Consider the following 27,736-nt stretch of genomic DNA (forward strand, 5'->3'; position numbering starts at 1 on the left):
AGGAAGTGAAATAGTGGTATAGCTTACTTGTAACGTAAGATATTTGAAAAGATAGTGAGCATAAACTGATGAGAATAAAGTGTTGGAATGGTGTGAAATGGACTGGTACGAAATAAAATTGGCATAGGGAGGAGTGAGAGCCACCCTGAGTCCCAGAAAGGAAGTGAAGCATGATGGAAGTTGATGGAAGGTAATGGAGAAAAGAAGGGCATTAGCCTAACATTACCAAGGTGATTACCACACTCTGGTGCAAAATCATTCAGTGGAAACTCTTTTCCCCATCTATTTCAATTTTCCATGCAATTGGTCATCTGACAGCTATAGTATAGCTTCCCAAGTTCCGTACTAAAGAGGGTTTTCTGAATGATTTCAAACGCATATTAGTAAGGGTCAAGGAACAAGAAATTAACATTGCTTTGCTATTAATTTGTAAGAATGATGGTCAAGCATACACAATCTCTACTTAAAACAAATTTAAGGCTGTTTCTTTACTTGTATGGGGGCCTATGTCCAGAATTGGGATTATATCTGGAGTCCTCTATCTAAATAGTTTTCAATAAAGTCCTCAATTCTCAGTGAAAACTAATTACTTACAAGGTAGCCTCAATTTTGTAAAAACCCATGAAATTGTGGAAGCTGCTTCTAAGTAAGGACAACTGATAGACTGTTTTTGTAGAAGGACTGGATTTACCTTTCACATAATATCTTTGATGAAGTGTGAAGTTATACAAAGAGCTTTGTACACTAAGGCCATAGACAATAACTGTGCCTCATTACCCCTAGAATGGGCCACATACAATGAATAATTACTTAGGCTATGAATACTGTCATCCACTATTTGGTACATTGTTAGATCAAATGAGACTTTAAAAGGATGCTTTCAGACTAATATTGATAAAACTCCAATTCTTATATTCTATAGGATTTTTGGCAGGACCACAGGTATATACACTTTAAATAGTCTATCTCAGTCTATCTTATTTGGAAATGTCTCTTTACGTGGAAATAATCTTCAAGAGGGAGGATAGGAAGGGCCTAAATATAAATTAATTTTAAAAAAGTCTCCAAAGTGAGTGTTCAATTTTAGTCACAGAGGCGATAAAAGGTTTTTGAATTATTAAAGTTTTCCCCCTTTCCTAGTCTTCTGAAAACTGCATGGACTACAGCAGACAATGTCAACTTCTAATAGTGGAGAATCTTGATGTGTTTGGTTAGTAACTCTGCTGCCTTGAGCCTGACTGTAGGATTATTTACTACCTAACTTAAGCATATTGGAATGGAGAGATATGCATAAAAATATTAAATTGCATATAACAATGTTAACAGCTGTTGAAGAAAATGCTGGAAGCTTCATATTTGTGCATAGAAAATATACACATTATTGAAATCCAGAGAAATTTAACAAACTGTATTTGGCCATTGAGTTTACAAACTATTTTTTACTAGGTTCCAGAAAAAAACTGGAGAAAAATATTATACACTATCCTCAAAATAATAAATATTTTAGTTATTTCAAAATTAATGCATAGCCATTGAAGAAAACTTAAAAGGTACAAAGAAGTGAAAAAAAAACTTACAAATTTTACCAGTTAGAGCTAAAATTTTATAATATTCACTTATTACAAGAATTAAATCTTACTGAGTATACCTAAGTTATTTCTTTGTAAATTTAGGAGAATATCCATAGTGAATTAATACATTGTGGGACTGTACAAGAAATATGTGTATGCTTCTACTTAGTTAGTGCCTTTTTCCTGAGCAAATTTTACTCAAACTTGGTTCTTGGGCTGAGAGAGAAGCCTCAGAAGTTATGCAATGACTGAATATACCTATTTCATGAGAATGCTATAGACACTGACCACTCCAGAGGTATATGTTTGTATTTCAAGTGGGGATGACCTCTGAAACTATGTGGACATCCCCTAGGTTGTAAAGCTAGACATACTGGTCTCATCTTTCCAAGGTTAATAACCTAGGATCCTTCCCAAGCTAATTTGTTTTCACTAGGGAGCAAAAGGTTTCTCTCCCTTTTTTCCCCTAAATATCTTTTTGTATGAAGGAATGGATTTTATATATCTGAATAAAAAAAATGATACAGGTGTATAAAATAAAAATAAAGTCTATCTATCTTGACAAATCCACATGGCATTTGTCTTTACTGAAAGAGCAAAAGTGTTTTTACCATATATTATATTGGAAGTAATCTGAATGAAACTAGTAAAAGTCAAATATGTATTAACAGCGCTGCTCTTATGTTATTCTTATTAACATTCTCATTGATTATAGAGAATACTGGATTTCATAATATTCAGAGTTGCACACATTTGGAATGTAAACTTGCATAAACTATGCTAAAAGAATAGCTTTACTTTACTTAGGGAAGCTAACCCTCACAAAATAACATATTAGAGTATTTTCAAAAATGCCTGTGATTCTCATATGAAGACAATTTAATACATTTCACAGGTTCTATGACTTTTTGCAATGTATTAAAGCACACACATTAAAAATGGCATTTAAATGGTGCATAGCATAAATGAGTTTTACTCCAGTTGCTGTTTGTTTTTTTAATGGCATTAATATTTATTAGTTCATCTAGCCTATGTTCTATATTTCTCAAGTGATATGAAAAGTCTTTAATTTTCCTTTGAAGTTTGGAAAGAGACAATTAAAAACCACAGGAACCCAGTACCTTGTTCTCCAAGAATATTAAAGAAGGACTATAATTTGACAAGTAAAGAAGCCTGGTTAAGGACATCCTACAGATTTGATTAAACCTTTCAAGATTAAATCTGGTCTTGCCTCTTTATGAAATAGGCATTGAAGAGAGAGCTACCATTTTCTACATTATGTTTTTACAAAGATTTATATAAGTATATGCTATTCAAATACTGTCATTCAGTAATACATCTCGGATTAGGGAAAAAAAAAACTTGCACTATGGAGCTTGTGGGGAAAATATTATCTGGATAATATAATTAATGGCCTGTCCAGAGATCAGGGATCAGGATGCATGCTGATATTTCAATTCCAAATACTCTCTATGAAAGATGGACTGCTCAATATATCTTTCATGTAAGAAGTTTATGAGGTTTCCTTAATAACTTATCAGGTCATATAAGACCTTACTGTGTGAAATATCTAGCAACACGTCATTTCAGATATACAACCATGGCCGTGCAGCGCAGCGTAGCTAGAGAATGAGGTGTGATAGCTCTGTTACACCATGTAGTGTTCAGTAGTCAAACTAATGAAATTTATCTAAAGGATTGAACTCAATTAGATACATCATAAGCCATCTTCCAAAGCAATCAACTCATGACATTATTATAATGCAACTGTAATATCAAATTATTGAAAACTCAGTTTGTGTATCCAACCGAAACTTTATGTAATAAGATCTCCTTCAGTTTATAAATTCACAATCCCTCTGGTAAAAGGTCACTAACATTGACCTTCTAACAGTAGACTATGCATCTTATTCTTCCTTCTTATTCAAATAGTGACCAATTTTCACTGCTTATTTGTAATCTTTCAAATAACAAAACTGGACATATTCTCATATATGTGTCTCATGTCAGATTCCCATTCTTCACTTCCTCTCTGCCACTGTCCTTAACCCAAGGTACCCTGTAGATCGGACAGTATTCTTTACAATGATGCTATATTACATCCTGCCCTAGCACCTACGTGCATATTTTCCCTCCTCTGAATACCAATTCTGACTTGTGTCTTTTTTCAATTAAAACAAGAATTTTGGCACATATATTTGAAAAGGTGATGAGAAATGAACAGACTGCAAAATGAGTTAGACTTGGGAGAATAGAGAAAAGATCAACTAAAATTCATATTGTCAAGAAAGCTGTTAAATATGCAAAGCATCTTACAGACTTCCATGTTGCCATTTGTTTGCAGGGAAAAAAGTTACATAACAAATAGGTAGTAAAAGTAAAATTATTAAGATCCATTTAAATCTACCATTATTAGAAGAAAAGGAAGGAAAATTAGACTTTGATAATTTACGAAAAAACAATCAAGAAAGATCTTTGTGTAGTCATCTGAGAAAAAAAGGGTAATTCAAAATTCGAAGAGTTGAATGGCAGTACACAGGTATGAAAACTGCTTGATTCAGTGGAAACTGGAGAAATGTATAGAGAATAAAACTGGACGGTGAAACTAAAACAAATTCATATATGTTGGATATTGCACCAAATAAGGGGGGATAGCTCTTATTTACATTTTCATAATATAGCTACTATAGAGTTTTCTACAAATGCTGGAGCTCTCCTCATTGATATATTTTTAATACACCTGTGATAAGGACTTGTTTTATTAGTATACACATTTACGTTGGTAGGGTATGTCTGAGCCTGTTACACATGACAAACACTGAAATTAGTAGCCTCCTAAGGTTTTGCATAGATGCTTTCATATTACTGCTTTGTATCTTTATTTAATCTAAGCCACTATCATAAATTCATCTTGATCCAGTGTTGTGATATTTCTTCCCTCTTCTACTTACTCTTAGAATACACATAATCTGAAGGTTTTACCACCCTTCTTCAAGGTAACTGTCAAAAGTTAAGTCTTTATTGAATATTCAAGTATGGAGAGGCTAACCTCCATATACAGAGAAGGAAAGCTTGCTTTTGTTGACAAAGCTGACTCAGTGTCTTTTGAAAGTTCAAATTATTTAGTCATTATAATATTCACAAATACTCTCATTCCAATTTTCAGGCTCCATTTTCTCTAAAAAAAAAAAAAGAAAAAGTCCTTATTTTCAAATAAGAGACTGAGCAATGCTTTGCATTCAACATGTGCTATAATTCTGCAAACTGCAATATCAAACTTTGAGTCTGGCTTTTAGATAATGTTCCTGTGATTACAGTGGATAAAGATATCCTGTCTAGTTAGTAAAGAAGTTCTCTAGTCTGAAGTCTGGACCATCAAACTTATTCTAGTATTTATCATTTTCTCCATAGTATTCCAATACAAAAGCCAGTTTGTCTCCCAAGTGCTGCCTTGAAAGGTAGTAAGTTAAATAATTTATTTCATAATAGATGCTACATGCCATGAACTATCAGTATCCCATTGTCTGTTAGCAACGTATTTATTATGCCCTCTAATTTAGCCCAATTAAAGAATCTCAGACTTCTATCTTGTGGTTAATTTCTAGGGAATTATTTATTGTACCAAATACTATATAATTTATGAAGTAGTTAGGAAAACAACCACCAATGTAGATATTTCAACAAAAGGAGATCTAGTATAGGAACCTGAAGTTTTTCATGCATGCTGGAAGGATTAGAATCTGCCTCTTAGGGTCTGAAATGGCAGATTAGCAAGAGGTCCCAAAAGGTGCAGGAAGACTTAACTTCCGTATCTTTGTGCTCCATATTCCTTCCTTTAATTGTAGGGATCTATCTAGAATCCCGCTAGAAAGGGAATATGAGAAATGGAGTTGTTTTTTAACCCTTATGCTCACATGAAGTGCTTTGAATAAATGGGCAAGTACTGAGTATCAACAAACAACACCTGACACAGGTCTCTTGGGCAGCCATTATATGTGTTCGTGTTTTTACCACCATCCTTTTCAGGTCCCTATTTGATTCTGACCCTAGACAACTATTTTCCTTGAAAGAGTATGTATATGTTGGCAGTCTTAAGTGAGTAGGTCGTGGGACCCAGGTCAAAGTTCACAATAACTTGCATGTGTGTGAGGTAAGAAGTAAATGTACGCATGCGCTAGTAGCATGACTAAATATTTTGAACAATAAGCATGCACAGGCATAATAAAAGAACAAGTGGGTATGCCTGAGGGGCACACCACCTGCTTGTACTGCAATAAGGTGCTGTTTTGCTCCATGTCAGCTCCTAGCACGTTTTTCCAGTTGGGCAGCTCACCTCCTCGAATCCCTCTCCAGCCTTCCGCGGCTGACAGTATATATGTAATCAATCCCTCTTTCTCTTTCTCTCTCCTGCCCCTCCATGCACTTCCTCACCCTTGCCCTCTCTGTGCCTCTCTCATCAGTCGGTTGTTAAAAGATAAACTGAGGCATATTAAACATTGTAAGAATATTTTTCAAATATTTTATGAAGTTTCAGCTGGGACAAGCAACAAATGTTCCTAGCAGTATTGAAAAACCCCATAGACACACAAGACGCATCCCCAAAGAGGCTTCAAAAGTCACTACCCTCTCAAGGCCCAGAGCCACTCCCAAAGACAACAAAAAGAAAGACTTAGACAATTTCCCTGAGAGCTGGCAACAGTAATAACCTAGCCGCCAATGGAACACGACCCACATTTCTGTCTGCCCATATTTTCCCACCCCCAGACCCCCCACCCGCCGCCGCCTAGTCAAACCACCTGCATACACAAGAACCCGAGTGTCCCAGTCAGGCAGAAAGCCAAGTCAGGTACTCAGGGGACAAAACAAACAAACAAGGAGGCGATAGCTGTCCCTGAGGGAGAAAGAGCTCACAACCAACGGGTACCCGAAAGCAAATTCACCAGTAACAATTCAAAGATTAAATAAATAAATAAACTTTGTTTAAAAAAATTAATTCTTACAAATGTGTTTTTGTCTCCCAATCTGAAGGGAAGGGACAACATGAAATTTTCCCTTCCTCTGTCAACCAGGCACCACAGATAGAAACCTAGGAGAATCGACTTTGATAAGAATTCTTACCCTTTGCCGGCTTCTGCCAGTTTCCTCAGGATTCTGAAGGCTCTGGAGCAGGTAGGGTGTCCTAGAGAGTCTCATCCTGGTCACGGAAAAACTGAGGAGGAGGAAAAAGTTTTCCCTCACGCTTTGTAAGTGCTTGGCTTAGCTGAAACCACGTTCTTTCTAAGGTACCTCGTGAACGAGTAAGTTAATTTAGGTTTTAATAGTTCTCTCCTGTGGCCACAGTAATTCCAGATTATCTTGGATAAGGTTAACCTGCCTGTTCAGACTCAAAATTTTACTCACCTGATGCCTCACGCGGTGCCCAGATCAGCTTAATTGGGACCCAGTCCCACCCCGGAACTAGTCTCGGTTCTAACTCCTCCGCCGTCGGAACCTAGACCCGGTCCTGTTTCTAAGTCGGACCCGGTCCAACCTTAGATCCGGTCCGGCTTCTAAGTCAGGCCCAATTTGGCTCCGGCTGGTTTCTGGAACCCGTCTGGAAAAGAAATGCTCAAGTAAAGTCTGAAAGCTCCTCAAACGAGTACCTCGAGGCTCCTAGAGGGACAGACCGGATCCTCCTGAGGCGGCGAGAAGGCGGTGACCCCAGGGTCTCAGCAGGTACCCTGTCTGGTTTTAATCGTCGCTCCTGGGCCCTCGGGGTCTCCTTTGGTTCCCTCCTCTTACTGTTACTAGGAGAACTTTTAAAACATAAACTGAGGCATATTATAGTTTTTCAGACTTTATTTGGTCAAAAATCAGTTCAAATCGGGCAGCTTCCAGCCTGGCAGGTAGAAAGGAGCTGTAGGGTGCAGTTCAGAATGAGATTTTTACAGGCAGAAGGGAGTAAAACAAGGAAAATAAACTAGGCGAAAAAGTGGGTTGCTTATTGCAAATTTACTCCTTTAGGCCATGCCAGATGATAAGGCGATTCCTAACGAAATTAAAACTAAAATTAAGTCTGTTTGGTGTTGTGTGGCTTAACATAAGCAACTCCATTTTGGACCAATTGTCTTGGTTTTAACACGTGTTATCAATATATATGCAAGCATATTTAAATAGTTCTAGCCATGGGTTTTCTGTATTATTTTGGTCTGGAAACTGTTACCAAAAATGTCTCATTTATTTTAATTGCAGTGAATTAAATGCATATTACTATTCCTATTGGAGGAAATTGTTATGCATAGAGTTCCAATCAATTACATCCTATCAGTAAATGTCTAATCTAGATTGATCCTCTGGCTCCAGGACCAGGGCTCCTTTCATACCACAACTGCCACAATAATGGCAATAGGGATGTCAACTATCTCCAGGTTTGAGCATATTCTAAGTGACTACATAATGGAAATAAAATCCACCACTGTTTTTATATCCTTCATTCCTTCCTTCAACAATACCCTTTGTGTCAGTTTGCCTGATTCTGTGGCATCTAAGATAGAGAGGAAATAACTCCTGATATCAAAGCATTTACATTCAGTTCTATATGACAAATAAGTAAATGATTATTTTACAACAAAGTAAAATAATAGGACAAGATCACATATAGAATGAATAGAGGAAAGATTCCTAACCTAGATAATGTATTTTGTGGAAGATGTTAGAGATGACCTTTCAGGAAGTTTTATCTGAGCTGAATCTTGAAAGTGGATGATACCAAGTGAAAAGAGAGAGTTGTGCAAGTGCACTGCTCAGTGTACTACTTAAGAGAGATTGCTGTGTAGAATGTAGTTGACAGCTCCAGATGACAACTACAGATCCCTGTGGATCTACTATGAAGTTCATACCAAAGTCACAATTCCCTCTGGGCTGTTCCCAGATAATGATTAAGCACAGCAGTTTCCTTAGTACTGTCCCTTTCTGCCAGACGTGGGTTTCCTGGAATGGGCAGGATTTGCTTAAAGACTCCACATTGGTCTTGCAGAATTTTGCACTTTTCTGGATTACTTCTTAGTCAATCCTTTTTTCTCTCTCCTTTTGCAAGTATTTTTTAAGCTGTGGTCTGAAGGCTCTCCATGCCTTCTGTCCTGGTTTATGCTTTATAGGCATTTGCATCAAAAATACCTGTCTTATTTGTTCTGTCTTGGTGTCAGCTTGTAGACAGCCTAAAAAGACACAGCTAGTTCTGAGAATGTTTAGAGAAAGGGGTTTTAACCATGGCTGATTTATGACCCAGTTGGTCATGTCCCAAGCAAATGTGGGACACGGGTCATCTCTGCCACAAGGTGGTGGCCCAATTGCTAAAGATTTCATCATTTGGTGACCTGTGCAAACATCCTGGTGAGAGAACACCTTGCCACCGTGATCATTCCAGCATTTTAAACATATAGGGGGCAATCACTGCCAGAAAAGTGGATGCCTAACAGAAGGATAATTTAAAAAACTGAGGTAGATTAACAGTTAAAGGTTATGTATGAGATCCAGTCTTTTTCATAACTGTTGTATTAATATGCAACTAACTCAGATATCAGGTATTCTCATCCAGATGTGAGTAAAGAGTACGTAAAATTCATTATGTTCAATCAGTAAAAATTGACCGTAGGTATAAATAATTTGTATTGGAAAAGTAAAAGTCAGAACATTTAATTGGCTTGTGAGAAAAATTTGAGGGGATTTTGTCACAATCTTTAGGAAATAATTTATTTTCCTTCTTATTTATGGACTAATCTATATATAGATGGTGTGTGTGTATGTGTGAATGTATACACATTCTCACATACATGTGTGCATGTGTGTATATTTTGTTTCTTAAAGTAACTTAGAATTAGTTCCCAGAATTGTATGTAAATGTTTAGTTACAAATCCACCATTTTAGGTCACATATTACAAGGAAAGTTTGCTAGGTCGAGAAACAAAATGAACTTAATTCACTCATGCTCAATGTGGCTCTTTCTTAGAACTTTCATCAGATGGAACCAGAGCAAGCCAATTTTCCTGTCGCAAACTTAAAACCTTAAGTGTTTATCTGCTTCTCACTTAGCATCGGAGAGCAGCCAAGTCCTGTTTTTATTTGTTTGCTTGTTTCACACTGTGATTCCTCAAGTGTCAAGATTGCCCAGAATGTGGTAAAGACTCAGTATAGTATAGCCTATTCAACTATAGTGAATTGTCTGGTCAGAATTTATCTTGGAAATTTTCTCAATTTCTTTAATTTTTTGAGGAACCCTTATACTTTTTGATAATAGCCAGTCTAACAGGTATGCAGCTTATCTCACTTTGATTTTTGATACGCATTTCCCTAATGATAGTGATGTTGAACACCTTTTCATGTACCTGTTGGCTGTTTATATATTTTCTTTGGGGAAGATGACTATTTAGTTCCTCTGCCCATTTCTTAATTATTTTTACTATTGAGTTATATAACTTACTTTTATAATTTGGATATTAAGCCCTTATCCAGCATGAGATTTGCAAAAATTTTCTTCCATTCTGTATGTGGCCTTTTGTCTTGATTGTTTTAATTTTTGTAAATACTGTGAAAGAGAAGTAGAAGTTGTGAAAATATGTCCAATTGAGTCAAGGGTAGCACCGTTGGGGACTGACAACAAAACGGAGACTTGAAGAAGTTGAAGGTGCTGCCACTGGAGATGAGAGTGCGGTGTTAGCACATAAATAAATATTAGTAAGTAACTTGAGAAGATCTTATTTTCCCTTTCAAGTGAGGACTATAACTTCTTTATATTTTAGTCAATGTTTAGTCATGATATTTTTCCTATAATCGTACATTTAAGTTTAATCTGTTGAAGTAATTATGAAGAAATTTCTTTTGAAAATAGAACATCTTGCATCCCTGAGGTCGACAGAGCTGAAGAAAGAAATCATAAGAAAATCTTCTGTGTAATAAATGGCTGGTTACGGCAATGCTTTGGATTTTTTTAGGTAAAAAGAAAGAGAAAAAGGAAAAAAAGAGGAAAGTCGTAGTAAAGTTTTCAACTTTATTGGTAAAATGTTGAAGAAGTTAAGGGAAGAGTGGTAAAAAGTGAAGTTTTGTGTAAGATTAACAATCTGTGACTATACCATATTTGATCATGGAGTTGGCACTCATAAGACAAGAATAGTTAATATACCAGGCTAGAGAAATCCCTATATTGGGAGTCAGGGAAACTGTATTTTAATTCATATTGCACCACTCTACCTGTAAGAATTAGATAAGAAATTTATTTAATTTATAAAGTTTATGAATTAGAGTAGAATAAAATATCTCCAAGGCAGTAAAAATGTAGTTGGATGTTTGAGAAATCTAATGCATTGTTTCTCAAACTTTGATGCACTGAAATTCTCTATTATGTTAATAGGACTGCATAGGACCTAATGATTTTTGTGCATACTTGTTTGATAACATCTGGTGTAGTGAACTCTGGGTTGGATTTCAGTGAGGGTCTGGAAAAAATATTCCCAACAATGGAAATGTAAATACAAACTATTCTCTTTAGAATTAATTTAGAAGAATCATTTTAATAGTCAAGATGAGCATGTGATGACTGCATGTACTATTTCAAAATATTTTGTTGTAATTAAAATATTATTTACTACTTTATGTAGCTACTCTGGCCTCAGTGAGGTGGAGCATAACTCCTACTCAGTTGTGGGCTGGATATAGTGACTTCATGCTAAGAGATATAGTATATAAAGGAGAAAAAAGTAAGTTTGCCATGGAGAAACCTGACAAACCCCTCAGTCATCTGTGAACACAAACAATAAGCTATGTTGATAGTATGTGCCTTTATGTGAAGATATGATGAAACCGGTATTTTACCTCTGTGATATTCCCCTATCCCCTCAAAAAAACCCCAAAGCAAAAACAAAACACCCTATAATCCCAGTGTAATCATGCAAAAAAATCAAAGAAATCCCAATTCCAGGACACTCTACTGACTAAGAGTCTCCAAAACTATTAAGGTTACAAGACACAAATTCTAAGGTACTCTCATGACTAAGGAGCCTAAGAAGACATAATGAATAAATATAATATTTTGTGTGAAATCCAGGCACAGAAGGAAGAACACTAAATAAAAACTAAGGAAATCTGAATATAGTAGGGACTGTAGTTAATCATAATATATCATTATGATTATATTAATTATAATATAATTATAACAAACGTATCACACTAATATAGTAATAGGAGAAATGAAGCAGATATATAGACATTCTCTGTGTTATTGTCACAATTTTTCTATAAATCTAATCTATTCTAAATAATGTTTATTTAAAAAATACTAAGTTAATTAAATATATTTCTCTGTAGCTATTGCATAAACAGGCATAATCTTCCTAGGATATAAAACAGAATAAAGGTATTGTGAATAATTTATGTTCGTTTTAAATGAAACGTAGTTATAAAACTGTAGAATACAAAGGCCTCACATTCAGCAATTTTTCCCAATGAGTCAGAAAAAAATCACATTCAGGTAGAAGTATTTATATAAAATTTTAAATTGTATTTTTTACATTTAAAAGAAGATGTAAATTAGTGATAAAAACACATTAGCCTTTGGCAAAAAAAAGTGATCTTGTTGTAAAGTGTATTTCAATTTGTTATATCTTTTTAAAAATTCATTATAGCTGTAACATCAGGAAACTCTGTAGTAATATTTAGTCTTCAACTTCTTTAAGATTTCACTGGAAGAGTAATTACTTCAGTTTTGGGGTGATAAAAATTAGGAAAATCATATTAGAAAATAGAAATCATTAAAATACCCAGCTCTTACTTTTGGCCTATTAACTATTTGTAAAGGCAGAGATATCCGCACTCCTGGTAAACCCCCAAGATTAGAGGTAAATTCGGCTTGTACCTATACATTTCCTCTGAAATAAAGCATATTGTAGAGACATTTAAATATTTCTTTAACGGTAAAGTTTCTTAGACATGTTTATTATTGTGAATAAATAGTATTAGGTTGTCATATCCAGCTGCATCCAACTTGAGATTTGTGCTGATGCTTCTGCTACTAAGTCTAGCTAATGATCCATGCCCTGTAGTATGTAATCAATCCATAGTTCAGTGTTAATAAAAAGGGGTAGGAAAAACCACCCATTCATGCCATTTCAATCAGTTCATCATTTTATTAAGTAACTGACTGTTAATATCTGCCTACTCCTAATTTTGAAAGCTTTCTCATATGATGAGTATTACATACATGATCAACCCTTAGAAAACTTTATAAGACTACATTCTTATAAATTATAGTATATTTTTATCTATATAATAATTAGCCCAGGCTGTCAAAATTATTTGTAACAAAATGACCAAAAAAATGCAGTAGAGGATAATCTGTTCTAATAAAATAAACTATGGCCATTAAAATTTTAAGTATGAATGACAGGTGATACAATTTTCCACACATGACGAGTGATTATTTCTATTAACCTATGATATAAATACCCTTCATGCTATGTAACCTTATTTTCAGCATAACAGAATCTACTTAATATTTGTACCAGTTAAGGCTCTCCTGTTTGTGCTGTAGTAGCATAAAACTCTTAAAATTTCAGCAGCTGAAAGCAATCAAAGGTTCATTTTTTTTTTCCCAGCGCAACTTCCACCTTGGATCATCTGGGTGCTTTGCTCCATGTCATTCTCATTCTCAGCCTCAGCTTTAAAGAATCTTCATTCTCTCGGACATTTTTGTTTACCATCTCAGAGGAAAGAAACAAAGGGGTGTTCACACCAACAACTTAATGCTCTAGCCCGGAATGACATATCATTCCCAACAACATAATGACCAGCTCTAGTTACACGGCTCCACCCAATGCAAGGGAGAATGTGTTCAGTTTCCCAAGATCACTTGTAGCCTTATGATTCCTTAGAAGGATACACGGAACTGAGTTTATAGTTGTATTCATGGCTAATATTTATTATAGTAAAAAGATACAAAGCAAAATCAGCAAAGAGAAAAGATGCATGGAGTGAAGTCCAGAGGAAACTAAGCACAAGTTCCAAGAGTCCTTTTGCAGTGGAGTTAACATAAGACACATTTAATTCCCCCAACAATGAATAGTGACGACCCATGAGAAGCATTGTCTAGGGAAGTTAGAGACTCAGTGTTCAGAGGTTTTACTGTTCCTGTGAGTAACCTCTGCTTAGAAGATATGAAAATTCTGGAGTCAGAAAAGTAGGTGTTCAGCATAAATCATTTTGTTTACTTAAAATCCTAAACACAGCAAACCATCATTGTTGATTAGGAACACCGTGAGAGACAAGTTTCCAGATGCCAGCCAAGGTCCAGCCTTGTAAGCAAGCTGTTCTAAGGAGAGTAGTCTCAGGTAAATTGTTTCTTTTACAGGCAGTGAGAATTTAATCTCCACTGTACTCAGAATAACAAAGAACTGAATTTAGATAAGCATTAAAATCTCTTTTTTACTATTGTTAATTGTAGCTCTAAGGAGAGTTCAAACATAACCATATGAATTTATGGTGTTTGTATTTGTCTGAATAGTGTTTTAGCAAAATATAGTAGGATTTTCAAGAGAAATTTTAAATATTTGGTGGAAAAAACTTCTAAAGAGCAATATTTAGCAATATTAATCAAAGTTTAAGTTCACAAAGGAAGTTAACTTTAATATTTCATAATGTACAAGTAACATGGGAAAGAGAAGATAGAAAAATCTCGTGTTAAAAAATCTGTGTCAATACTTGTACTTACATATCCATATGCATTAGAATATACACATATATTTACTTGTATATACATAGACTATTCTAGGAAAGATACAAATAAAAGTGTAAGGAAGGAAGGACTGCTGCGTGTAAAGATAGAGAAATTGCTTGTCAATATATACAGCTTATTCTATTTGATTTTTTATCATCTTCATATATTTTTAAATAAAAATTTTTAAGTTCATCTGGAAGGATAAATGTGAAAATTCCTTCTCTATTTTTATAAAACACTACAGAAAGCTTTTTAATACTAGCTGATAGTGCTTCAAATATAGATGGATAAAGAGAGCTTATCAGCAAACCCCAAAACAGACAATATTAAATACATAATTCAGATGGAAATGTAGTACATAATATATGAATTCAAACTGTGGGGTATGGATGATGAGGTAGCAGAAGTTTACATGTTCTTAGAAAAGTTAGAAGAATATCTTTCTGCATTAGCTTACCATTTTCATTTCCTTGACTCCCCAAAAAGGCTTCTTTGCTCTCACGTTTTAAATAATTTCTCTGAAAATCATCAATAAGATGTATTGGCATTACCCCTCTTACAAATATTTATTGGCTAGACCCTAGGTCAATATTAAAAAGAGATGTGTACTTTGTTTCTCATCTCCCTCTTTTTCTTAATTTTTCTTCTTCCCCAAGCAAAATCATCTCTGCATGCATGTTGCCCTGTAGATAGACTCTTAAGAACTTGTATTACCAATCATTGCATTGAATTTATATGCACATGTATAAATCTCAGAGAAGAAAATAACACAAGCTAAAGCTGGTGATCCATATTAAAATATCATACTCCCATCCTGTAAACTAAGCAGAGGTTTTTGAAAATGATACTTTTCAACGTTGACAAGCTGCAAAGAAACAGAAGCACCTAATACATAACTAGTGGGAACTGAATTAGTTAATATTTCTAGAGATTAATTTGGCAGTCTGCAGCCAAAGATATTTATCTCAGGGTTAATAATAAAAAATTAAAAAAATTAATAAAAATATTGGATTCTAGATACTTATGAGGCCATATTTTGTAAGTAAATAAAAAATAGAATGAGTAAGTAAATTAACCATATATATGATATATATTACATGGAAACTATAATAGTGTTTTCTAGACTCTAATGCTATAGGAAATGATCAAATATAATGTTAAGTTTTAAAGTGAATACAAATTTTTATATACAACGTGATCCCATTTTATTGCAAAAATTAGTCTATGGATGTTTGTATAATAAGTATTGGAAAATAATAGTTATCATGTAAATAGTGATTTCCTCTAGGCATTTGAATTGTGAATATTTTTCTATATGTACTGTTCTATATTTTTAAAACTATTTATGATAATGACATTACTTTCAAAACTGCCGAAGAGAAAATAGATAATATTTTAAGGAGTATGTAAAAGTTAATAAAGTAATTAAAAATGAAGGGAAAATTATTGTAGCACAAAATGATAGCTTTTATAATTGTAAGGAATAAAGTATAGTCATAAACTTGATCAGGATTATGATATTTAGAGAAAAGATTTTTAAAAATCTGTGCTTCATTGACAGCTATAATTTCTATACACCACAATGTCTTTAAATGCAACTTTTATTTATATGAATTCCTTTCTCTAGTTTTTCTCATGTTCATTCATTTAGATTTAGATTAGTGATTTTCAAAATATAGATAAAAGTAGCATCTCTTTATATTTACAGTATGACACTGAAATACCCTCAGATAGTTAAGGAACTAAGAAATTTAAAAATAGTTTTATAAAAACATGCATGTTTGAGTATTCTGCATACTAAACTCTTCACACGCAAATTAGGGCTGCTGAATTATACTAGCACATCTTCCTTCTTACAAAGACTGGAAATATTTAGACACTCCTTAGGGCAGTATTGGATTCTACTTTATAATCATTGTAAGAGGATAGGATGTAAACATGAAACTTCTCCCTCAACTGTTAGTTAATCATTACAACCTTTTAATTTGCCTTCAGGGTTGAAATCCTTCCTTATAAAGGCGAAGGTCATCTCTTAAGTCTCAGCGCTCAATAGTCAGTGATGGATAAAAAGTGACTAAGGTAAAACAAATTCAACATAACATGTTTACCTTATTCTAAAATGTCTTAACATATTTAGAAATCTCCATTTTCTTTCCCTCCTGCCCCAACCACCTGACTGTGTTCTGTGTTTTAAAATATAGGTTCATGTGGAGTGGGAGAGAGAGGGAGAGAAAGAGAGAGAAAGAGAGAATGTCTGTCATTTCTCAGTGGGTTAAGAGAGGACAGGCATCAGCTATAGCAATTTAGAGGAGTAAAAACATGTTTCATTATGCTGGATAGCAGGGATATTCAGTATGATGGAAAGCTTAGGAACCACAGTGTTTAGGCTCTTCCATTAAGAAGAGAAAATGATGACACTAAACTCTGAACCTGGACCTGACATCTTCATCGTTGATTTACAGTAACGTCTGTGGAGGGGAAGGTCACTGTGCTGAATAAGCCGCTAATGTGGCTCAGGGAGAAGGTCATTTGTGTACACTGTAACTTCTCATCATTTTAGGAGCATAGAGAAATTTGGAAACCAGAACTTGACATTTTAAGAGAATTATTACAGTGCTAAAGAGTTCAAAGTGTTTATTCTTGATACTTGGAAAATAAAGTGCCTCTTGCTCTGAAGTTTTCAAACAAGATTGCTGTACTAAAGTTTCATCGACATTTAGTCAAAACTACTCATTTGGAGGCTGAGGGAGGCTGAGGCTAGATAACTGAATTTTAAGAGATTACCCTCCTTAGGCCTTTTGTAACAAAGGTAAATGAAAGTAGAATGTTATAACCAGACAGAACTCAAGTGTTCTAAAATTTTTCTCTTCAGCATGTCAAACATAAATAGCATTTATTGTTCAATTCCATTGCTTTCATTATATTGGTGATAGACTTCTAACTTCTCAGGAGACTCTCAGTCTAGAGTTCTGTAAGCACACACACACCCCCAACACCATGTTAAAGTTAAAACTAAGTTTTCTCACCAGAGTATATGTATTCATTTGCAGCAGCTTTCTGTCTACAGATTTCAGTATAAAAATCAAAAGGTAATGAAAAGGCAAAGATAGTAAAGGAAAAAGAAATAAAGAAATGATGGGAAGATTTGTACTTTTCCTCTTTTTGGTATTTGTCTTAATTTGACTTCTATCATAGGATTATTAATGAGACTTTATTTTTTCCTGTTATTCTTTTACATAATTTTTTTCCTCAAGTAACTTTTATGGTTTCTGGTTGACTGTAGCCCACAATATTCCCTAATTATTAGATATATCATGTTTTGTTCATATAAAAATACATATTATAGATTATATTCTGAGTTGTACCATATCAATACCTATGGATTGAATAAGCATTATTATTTCTTCAAAATGTCATGGGGCACAACTTGTAAATGTATTTGTAAAAAAAAATGCTGAAAGTAGAAAGGCTGACTCAAAGGGTGTGATCTTTTAAAATTTTTATAGGTATTGTCAAGTTGTATTCCAAGTTCTGCTCATTTCTTTTTATCGCTGTGTAATATTTCATTGTTTGGATGTACCATAGTTAATTTATACATTCATCTACTGAAGGACATCTTCATTGTGTCTAAGTTTTGGCAATTAGGAATAAAGCTGCTATAAACATATGTGCAAAAATTTTGAGGTGACCTAAGTTTTAACTCCTTTGGGTAAATAATAAGGATTGGGGTTGCTGGATTGTATGGTAAAAGTTTTGTAACAAATGGCCAAACCATCTTCCAAAATACCTATACCATTTTGCATTCCCACCAGCAGTGAATGATAGTTCCCATTGTTCGATATCCTTGCCTTTGGTGTTGTCAGAGTTCTGGATTTTGGTCATGCTAAGAGATATGCATTGAAATCTCATTGTTCCTTAAGTTTCTATTTCCTTGATGACATGTGACATGGAGCGTCTTTTCATATACTTATTTGGGTTTCTATTTTCAAGGAGGAAGAGGCAAACAGATGATTGGTTAAGTAAACAGAGTCAGCCATACTTAATCTAGAGAGATGATAAATTTAAATTATTGAGTCTTTCTGTTCAAAATCAACATATGGCATTCTGTTTATTCATTCTTATATAATCTAGTAGGATTTTTTGTTTGTTTTCTTCACATGGAATTTGCACATTTGGTGCATTTTTTTTCCCTAGAGATTTATCTTTTTGAGTTGCTATTTTGAATGAGCTCTTTTCTTCCTTTTAGTTTTCCAAGTTATTAAAAAAAAAAGTTTAAAAAATGTTTCTCTAGATAGATATAGATGTATATGTGTATATGAATATATACATTGATATACACATTCAAACATACACATATGTGTATGAAAAAATATATATATAATAAATATTATATATATTTTAGTGTAATCAATCAAGAAGTTATTGTCTGTAACATTCTTTTCCATTGACTACACATGTTTCTAGTGTCAACTCTGACACTTTCTAACAAAACATTTGATATGGAAAACCTGATTTTAAATGTAAGCTTGTCTGGCTTTGAATTCTAGCTTCACAATTCACTAAGTGCCTGGCCTTGGGCAGGTTACTAAACCTCTTTGTGACTCAGTTTCCCCATAAATAAAACAGTATGATAATAGCATCTACCTAAGGAGAGAATTGTTAGGAAAGGGGACAGCTATGAAAATTAATCCTCACAAAACTAGCACACAGTGTCAAATGATTTTAATTTTCTCTATTAGAAATGATACTAATCCTTTGTCATTTTCTTAATAGATCTTTCTCAGTTTTTAAGACTCATGAAAAGTATAACATATATAAAATAGAGTGACTGAGATAATTATAAGAAAATATATTCCTGTTGATTATAATTGAGTGCAATAATTGCTGAAAGTGGGTATTAGCCTAGTGCTATTGAGGGCCGAAGAAAGGATTAGTTCGCTTTTGGAGGATCGGAAAACACTAGATAAAATCTGTGCCATTTGAGACACCACTTTAAAAAGAAGGTAGATTTAAACAAAATAGGTCAAGCTGTAAGTTCTCTACTTTCTTCTTTTCTTCAGCTTAAAGCAAAAGTGCAATCTTCTGAAAAATCTGAAAAGGTGATTGAGAAGAAATCCTAGTCCTCCACTTAATAATGGATATGAAACTCCTAAAGTTGTCTAATCTTCTCTGCTTAAAATATAAAATGATGTGCTTAAGGTTTAAATGCTGGACATTGAATTTTGAAACAGAAATTTAATTTTAAAATACTTTACATATAGCATGCCAGACGTTTCTATTCTATTTACAAAGAGCTTATAATGGGAGCTTTCACTAAATGAGAGGAAAAAGACTGCTTCATCAAGGTCTCTAGGTCAAGCAGTAGTATAAGCTGAGAGGTTTTCAGGCTGAAATTGTGTTGAAAAGACAACATTTCATGCTAGTAACAGCTGAGTGAAAAACAAAATAAGACCAACAAAACAAATTGACTCCACATCACAATGTCCTTCTGCTTGAAGCAATTCTTACACCTGTCCTTTAGAAAGTCAACCTGGCCAGAAACACTGCAACTGCTGCTGGGCTTGGGCCAGCAATTTATGGGATGTCTTAAAATGTTTTATTTGTTTGTTTAATAATCTCGAGGCTATATTCCAAGAACAGAAACCCACTAAAAAAGTGTCAGTCAGGCTATGAGAGACCATTTCCACTCTGTGGAAAGTATTATTTCAAAAGGCCCTTATAAAAAGGGAAATAGAAACAAAATACAAAGGCAAGATGAGAGGGGGAAAAAAAGGATATTGCAAAACTTTTTCTTTTAAAATATCAATTGAAATAGAAGAAAAGATAGTATCACTACTGTTCTTTTCATATCTATAAAACATTGCTATTTTTCATGTCTGTGATACATGTCAGTAAAATGAAACAAAATAGAAAAATAAAAATCTTGGACGTTTTAGAATCCTAAGAAGTTAAAAAAGTAAAATGAAAACCTGTCTAGTCTCTGCAAGGAAGTTTTTATTGAAAGGCTATAACATGGATATCACAGAAGTATCAGAAATTCTCATGGTTATTTCTTTTTAGTCATTTTATCAAAATTTACCAGAAACTAATGTCAGCAAAACTATTCACCAGCAGAATCCACCACTGAATGGGGCACAACATAATACAAAACCCCCCAAACCATGGACACTATAAAAAAAAAATAGATTACCAAGCAAACAGAGAGGGTGAGTAGGGTTTGTTTTCAAATCCTACCTCTAGCCATGAAAAAGTTTTAGGATGGACACAAGTGTGAGGGTTCTATTAATGTCACTAAACATGGTAATATCTACACATAAAGATACTAAAATTTCTTCCACTTAATTGTTTTTCTATTAAATTTCAATTGTAAAAATAATGCATGTCTTTTCAAACAAAAAAAGTAACGCTTTTTCCATAACAAAAACAACAATTAGATGAAAGTAAATGTTGCCAGATCTTAATGATAGTAAATTCTGGATCATGGAAATTCATATTCATAATGGTTTTTGGGTCTTGGGAATTATCAGTTTTGTGTTTGTATCTTATATGTTTATTAAGTTTAAAATATTTTAATGTGTATATAAAATAAATTGATTTGAGATATTCCTAGCAATGAAACAATGTTCATAATTACTGATTATTATGGTAAAAATATTTTTTAAGAATTTGTGATTTGCTGTTATAATTTTCTAATGCCTTCAGCCACAAGTTTGCAAATATCCTTGTGCATCTCTGGTGTCCTGTCAAGTAGAGGGTCACAGCACAAGCCTATTACTTCAACCTCATATTTCCTTAAAATACCAAGAAACATAGTAATTATTATTTTCTGAGCATGCCTAAATATACTATTCCACAATTATTATTAACATACTAGACCATATGCAAAGAAAGATAACTCATTAGTTCTGATTTGTAGCATGGCAGTGGGAAATGTTTTAGTCCAATAAGGAAGTATAATCCATTAAAATAATTCAAGTCATACATTTCTGTATAATTATTTAAAGAATAATTTTGTTTTTTTATTTCCCTAATTCCTTTAGAAAAAGTATGGAAGAATCAGGGACTTTTATTCCTTTATGATGATGGAAGTAAGGGGGAGACCCTTTGCTGGAATCAGTCTTTCTCTTTTCTGTTTGTGACTTCTCTTTTGAATGTCAGAAGCTGTTATTCTTCTTTTCTCTTTGCTTTCATACTCCAGTGAGCTTTATCCCTTTAGAGCAAATAGGTTTTGGCTAAATGTGTGGTATATCAGTATATGGAAATGCATTTTTTTTTTCAAATTTGACATATATATTGCTTTATACTTTTTAAAGGAGCTTTCATCTGATGATTTAACTTGAGTGTGCTATCAGTATGCAAAAATAGCCATAACACTAAGGAGCTGAGCCAGAGGTAAATGAATGTTAACCTAAGCACCCATTAATTGATGGGGTGCTTCTACATTAAGAGCTAAATTAAAAATATACCAAAAGAGCAAAAAAAAGTGGACAAAACTTACAGTCTTATAACTATAATGATAAAGTATACTGATAATTTACGTACAATAAATTGCGTACTAATAGTGGTGAGAAAATAAACCAGCATTATGAAAAAAAAAGCTACATTCATTATGGATTTATAATATCTAAGAATATATTGCCTCAAATTTATCTTTAGTCTCTTAGGGATATTAATCTCAAATTTTGTAAATTTCAAAATATGTGGTGCATGTTCTAGCATTTGTTCATTTCACAAAATGTTAATGTTGAACACTAATATGCTATGCTTAAAGATGAAGGTTTTAAAAGAAATGCTTTATCTGTAGGGGTGAGTCTTAAGAACTTTAAATCAAGACATGCTGAATGTATTTTAAAATAAAAATTTGTAATAATCAGAAAAATTTTAATTGAAAACAGATTTTCTGTTTTTTTTCAAACATTGAAAATTTCAATTTAAAAGTTAAGACCTGGGAAAGATATAACATCAAATTAAGTAAGATAGTATTATTGAGTATTATACTTTCAGCTGTGGGGAAAAAAAATGCTGACATTCCAACTCTAGCGATATAACAGGAGAATAGTTATAAGAGCAGTTGTTGTACATGTATTTGTCTTGAAATTTTTGAAACATTGAGGACTCTTCAGACCCAAGAAACAGGTAGAACTACTCTTCTTGTATAAGCAGTAATGGAGACAGAATTCCTTTGCAATATTAAATGTTTAGAGAAACAAAGACTTCCATCGAACTTGACTAATTGCTGCTTCAAACTGAAGTTAAGATAAGAAGCACAGGCTTAAGTTTTTCAGACAAAGAAATAATGTTTTATATATTTATACTTTTTATCTTTAAGCTTTTTTATCTTTAATTTTTTTTTAATTGAAGTGTGGTCCATTTACAATGTTATGTCAGTTCCTGGTGTACAGCATAATGTTTCAGTCATGCACACACATGTATTCAATTTTGTATTCTTTTTCATTATTGCTTACTACAAGATACTAAATACAATTCCCTGTGGTATACAGTAGAAACTTGTTGTATGTCTATTTTATATGTAGTAGTTAGTATCAGCAAATCTTGAACTCCTAATTTATCCCTTCCCACTCCCTTTCCACTCTGGTAACCATAAGTTTTTTTTCTAAGTGTACGTGTGAATCCATTAGTTTTGTAAATAAGTCCATTTATGTCTTTTTTGTCCCTGATTCCACATATGAGTGATAGCATATGGTATTTTTTTTTTCTCTTTCTGGCTTACTTCACTTAGAATGATGATCTCCAGATCCATCCATGTTGCAGCAAATGGCATTGTTTCATTCTTTTTTATGGCTGAGTAGTATTCCATTGTATAAATATACCACAGTTTCTTTATCCAGTCATCTGTCAATGAATATTTAGATTTTTTCCATGTCTCAGCTATTGTAAATAGTGCTGCTTTCTTCCCTCTCCCTTTCTTTCTTTCTTTGAAGTTTTATATGTATTTGTCTTACTGTACTTTCATGTAAAAGTTAATAATTAAAAAGGTAACAACAAATAAAATTAGAAAGCCAACCAAGTTAATATTGTTGGTGAATTTTGAAAAGTAATAATAGCAAATGCTGTGACAGAATATAATATCCTCAGCCCTTATTCTTTAAGCCCTGATGCAAATTTTTTCTTGCAAGTAGGTTGCTAAGCAACAGGCTGAAAATGTTTTTGTTGACCAAATTGAAATTCTCTGTGGTCTCAAAAAGCATAGGCATTTCTCCAATCTTTTTTGAGCTATCGTATAGTATTATCAAGCCATGCTTTTAAAGTTACAGTGTTCTGTATAAATGAAAATGCTTTATATAATATGCAAATACTTTTCATATATACCTCAAAACCTTTTCCCAGCCAATAATTATTGTGGCAGCACAATCATAGTTAAAATTGTCTAATTAATTTAGATGGAATTATTAAAATATTATTTTAAATATATGTGGGAAACAATCAGAAATACATTTAAAAAACTCAATCACATGTTAAGGATAATATAGAAATTATATTATTTAATTTGTTTATAAATTATTGTAAAAGTATTATAAAATTATTGTAATAGCAATATGTGATTAGCTGAGGAGGGGGAGACTAGAACCATAAAAAGAAAGATGCCCAAATTCTTCCAGGAGAAATGGAAAAGGAATGATGAGCTGTAACATCACCAGATCGAATGTTTAGGGTTACATATTAGTGCAGCAGAATCTGGGGAAATTATATTAAAAAATTCAGTTACATAGATGAACTGTACTTATGCCCTTTGTACTTTCTCAGGAATAAGAAAAGTAACCTACATGTTTTCTTTCCTATAATATCTTGGTAAATAGGACTCTAGTCTATGGGTAAATAAGAAATAAATAAACTTGTCCTTATTTTGCCCACCCTTTGTGAGGTTCAAGTCATGAAATTTGGCTAAGGGATTTAGCCTTATCTGTTCCTTAACCAATGGTAGATATTATCTTTAATTCCAATTTTTGAATATAATATGTGATTATTAGGGTAATGTTTCTTGAAAAAAATGGCTCCCAAAGTTATGTTGAATCACAAGTTCAAGTTTACTTATTTCAGCAAGTAGCATTTCTAAGATTTACTCCAGAGCCTATTAAAATGTTTCTTAAATGGAATAAAAAAAAATAGATGGCTATAGCTAACACTGCTGTATGATAAATGGGAAGGTTGTTAAGAGAGTAAATCCTAAGAGTCTCATCACAAGGAGAAAAATTCTTTTTTTCCTTTTTATTGTATAGGAGAAGATGGGTGTTAGTTGAACTTATTGTGGTAATTGTTTTACAATACATATAAATCAAACCATCCTGCTTCTATATGCCATGGACTTCAACACTGAGGCATGTCAGTTATTTCTTAATAAAACTGAGGGAAAATACAGATAGTTTGTCGCTTGTTCAAGTAAGTAATACTGGGTAAAAAATAAAAGTTACAAAAACATTACATTACTATTATTGACTCTATTCCCCAAGCTGTACATTTCATCCCCGTGACATTTATTTTGTAACTGGAAGTTTATACCTCTTAATTTCTCTCACCTATTTCACTTATCCCTCCATCCCCTCCCCTCTGGCAGCCGCCTGTTTTTCCTCTGTATCATAGATACTATGACTATGACTCTATGACTCTGTTTCTGTTTTTTTGTGTTGCTCATTTGTTTTGTTCTTTAGATTCCACATATAAAGGAAATCATTTGGTGTTTGTCTTTGTCTGACATTAGTTTTTCATTTTAAAATGTTTGTTTTCTTGTTTGTTTTGGCTTTTGTTTTTATGTGAATTGTGTATTATGTGATGTAATCCCAAACCTCTCTGTCTCTACCCATGTATTCTTTGATGGCAACCTCTCAATAACAGCAAGGAACTGGAGCTCTAGAGTAAGACTTTCTGGATGTAAATTTGCAATTTCCAGTCTGTGTTAACTTTCTCCACATTTCTGTGCCTCCTTTTCCTCATCTGTAAAGTAGGTATAACAAAATTATTTATGTTATAAGATTATTATGACAATTACAGGACACAGTAACCTATGCAAAAGGACACAAAACCATAACAATTATGTAATAAATGTTAGCTATTATTTTTATTATTACCCATAATAATAGCCATTGTTAATTATGTTTACATTTTTGGGATCCAAACTTTGAAACTTAATTATTTGGTAAATGTGGTATCAACAGTATTTCTGTGTAACTTTTATTTATAAGCTAAGATTGTATTTTTTATGTCTACTCACTTTTAAGCCACATTGTCATCAGTGTGAAACCATAATTTCTAATAGCTAATTGCCATTTTAAATGAAGAAAGAGCTAGAGATTTTATAATAAAATAGTGACTTAAAAATCCAGAAAACTTAAGTGTTTAAAGTGCTGAACATATTTAACATGAAGAAAAAGATTAATCATTTAGAGCTAAAATGCAAATTTCAAAGAAAACAATGTTTATAATTCTAATTCTATGTCTATTATTAGATAAAAGCTTATAGAGCTTTTGCTGATAGGTCAGATTCATTACAAGTAGTAAAATATGCCCAAACTCTCACATAAATGCATGTGATTATGTTTAAAACATCCAAAGATGTTGAATAGATTAACTATATTAACATGTAATACTGTAGAAAAGCACAGAGGGGCATGCCTAAATGCAAGCTATTCCATTTGCTTAGATAAATAGAATTCTTAATGCAGTAGAACCACAGATGATTGCGAGAGTAAATTTTATATTTCTGCCTAAATATTAAAAAGTTTGTGTGAAATGAAGTTTCTTTCCTGATTCATATCAATTTGTAAGGTAGGCAATTCAGTTTGCTACAGGAAATATATCCTTATGAAGCATAACAAAATTCAATTTACCAGTAAAATCCATTTAAATTAAAATCAAAGACTAATCTTCATATAATCTTTTTCTTGTATCATAATGATGAAGAATGAATAGATACCTGCAATGAACACTGACTTATCCTGATTATTTTCATTTTTATTTGATAGAAATTATCTTCTACAGGGAAGAAAAAGTATATGGAAAGGTCACAGTGCTTCTTGCAACCAGTAAACTTATTTAAGCTATCCTAGAGAAAATAACATTCACATTTTTTTCAGAGTCACAGAGAATGTAACCGCATAATGATGTTCTTTAAAACCTAGTCTGAAATATATAAAAATTTTCCATTTCCAACAAAATTCTCCTAAACAACTGTGGAAAATTGCTAAAAGTGCCACCTTTCTGCTGATTGTATAAAATTTGGTATGTAGTGGAAAGTGACAAGATCTTCCTAAAAATTACACTGAGATGCAAATGGACAAAATATTTAAGGAAATATTAAAGAACAAACATGAAATTACATGTACATTTCATCCCCATGGATATCAAATTTTATTATTAATTTATAGCATTTGATGATTTTGAATAGGGAAATAATCTGAACTTACGTATAATAGTAAAAATATCACTCTGGTTCCTGGTTAAAAACAAACCAAATGAGGATTGGAGTATATTCCAGGAGAATGGGTAGGAAGTTTTAGGATAACCAAGGAAGAACATGAAGATGGTGATTTCTAGCTTGGTAGTTTTCATGCAGTTGATTAAAAAATAGTGATATTCTGATTATATTTTGAAGCTACAAGGAATAAAGTTTGCAGAGATAGTGAACATTCAATGTAATAAAAATGAGAAAAAAATAATAAATCTACCACTGTCTTTTCCCTTAGTCATAGTTATTTATTATCTTTTTACACACAAAATTCACTCACCTGCTTCTCAAGATTCTCTAATTGTTGCTCAGGATCTCACAGTCTACATAAGGTCTGGAATCAGTTATTTTTATATGGAGACATAGTAACTAAAAAGCCAAATTATTCTCCAATATATGATTGTGGAATAGGGACAGAATAGCTGCAATAACACTCATTTGAGAGGAGGAGAAATGCGAGACGTTGGAGCCACTGCTCCCTAGGAATTCTGAAATCCTTCTGGGCAAACATTATCATGTTGTCTCAGTCTTGAGGTACAAAGTTTTCTTGACCAAACCCCAGTTCCACTTCCTTGATCTTACATTTCCCTATTTGGTATTTCCTATTTATTCTTAGCCTGTAGTTAAGTGGAGGACCAGAGTTTTCTGTTTGTTTGTTTTGCTTGTTTTGCATATCTTGAAAGAACAGGTGAAATTCTCACAAATATACATCTCTCACAATGTATTGTTTTATAGGTTCAATTCCAGTCAACTGTAGGTGCCAAAGCCTCACCTCTCTATCTCCCCTAAGAGAGCTTATTGGCATTAAGCAGTAATGGCGCATTAGGGAAAATGAAATTCCAGGTCATTTCTCAGATTATGAAACACTGGTACCAAGTTGTTACAAATCCCTGTTGAATCAAAAGTACCACAAGGGATAATAAGCTTTATGGCGATGGGGTGATAATGGAATTTTGCCACAA

General features: G+C 33.2%; 1 long non-coding RNA gene across 1 annotated transcript; it reads right to left on the minus strand.

The window, feature by feature from the left end:
• On the minus strand, positions 1-27,006 carry LOC116667744. Its single transcript, XR_004324766.1, has 3 exons — positions 26,995-27,006; positions 13,104-13,114; positions 1-282 (listed from the first exon to the last, which is right to left on the minus strand). It is a non-coding gene; the product is annotated as an uncharacterized LOC116667744 (long non-coding RNA).
• Between the last annotated feature and the right edge of the window lie 730 nt (positions 27,007-27,736).

Source organism: Camelus ferus, chromosome 12, assembly GCF_009834535.1.
Source record: "Camelus ferus isolate YT-003-E chromosome 12, BCGSAC_Cfer_1.0, whole genome shotgun sequence".
Lineage (NCBI taxonomy): Eukaryota > Metazoa > Chordata > Mammalia > Artiodactyla > Camelidae > Camelus > Camelus ferus.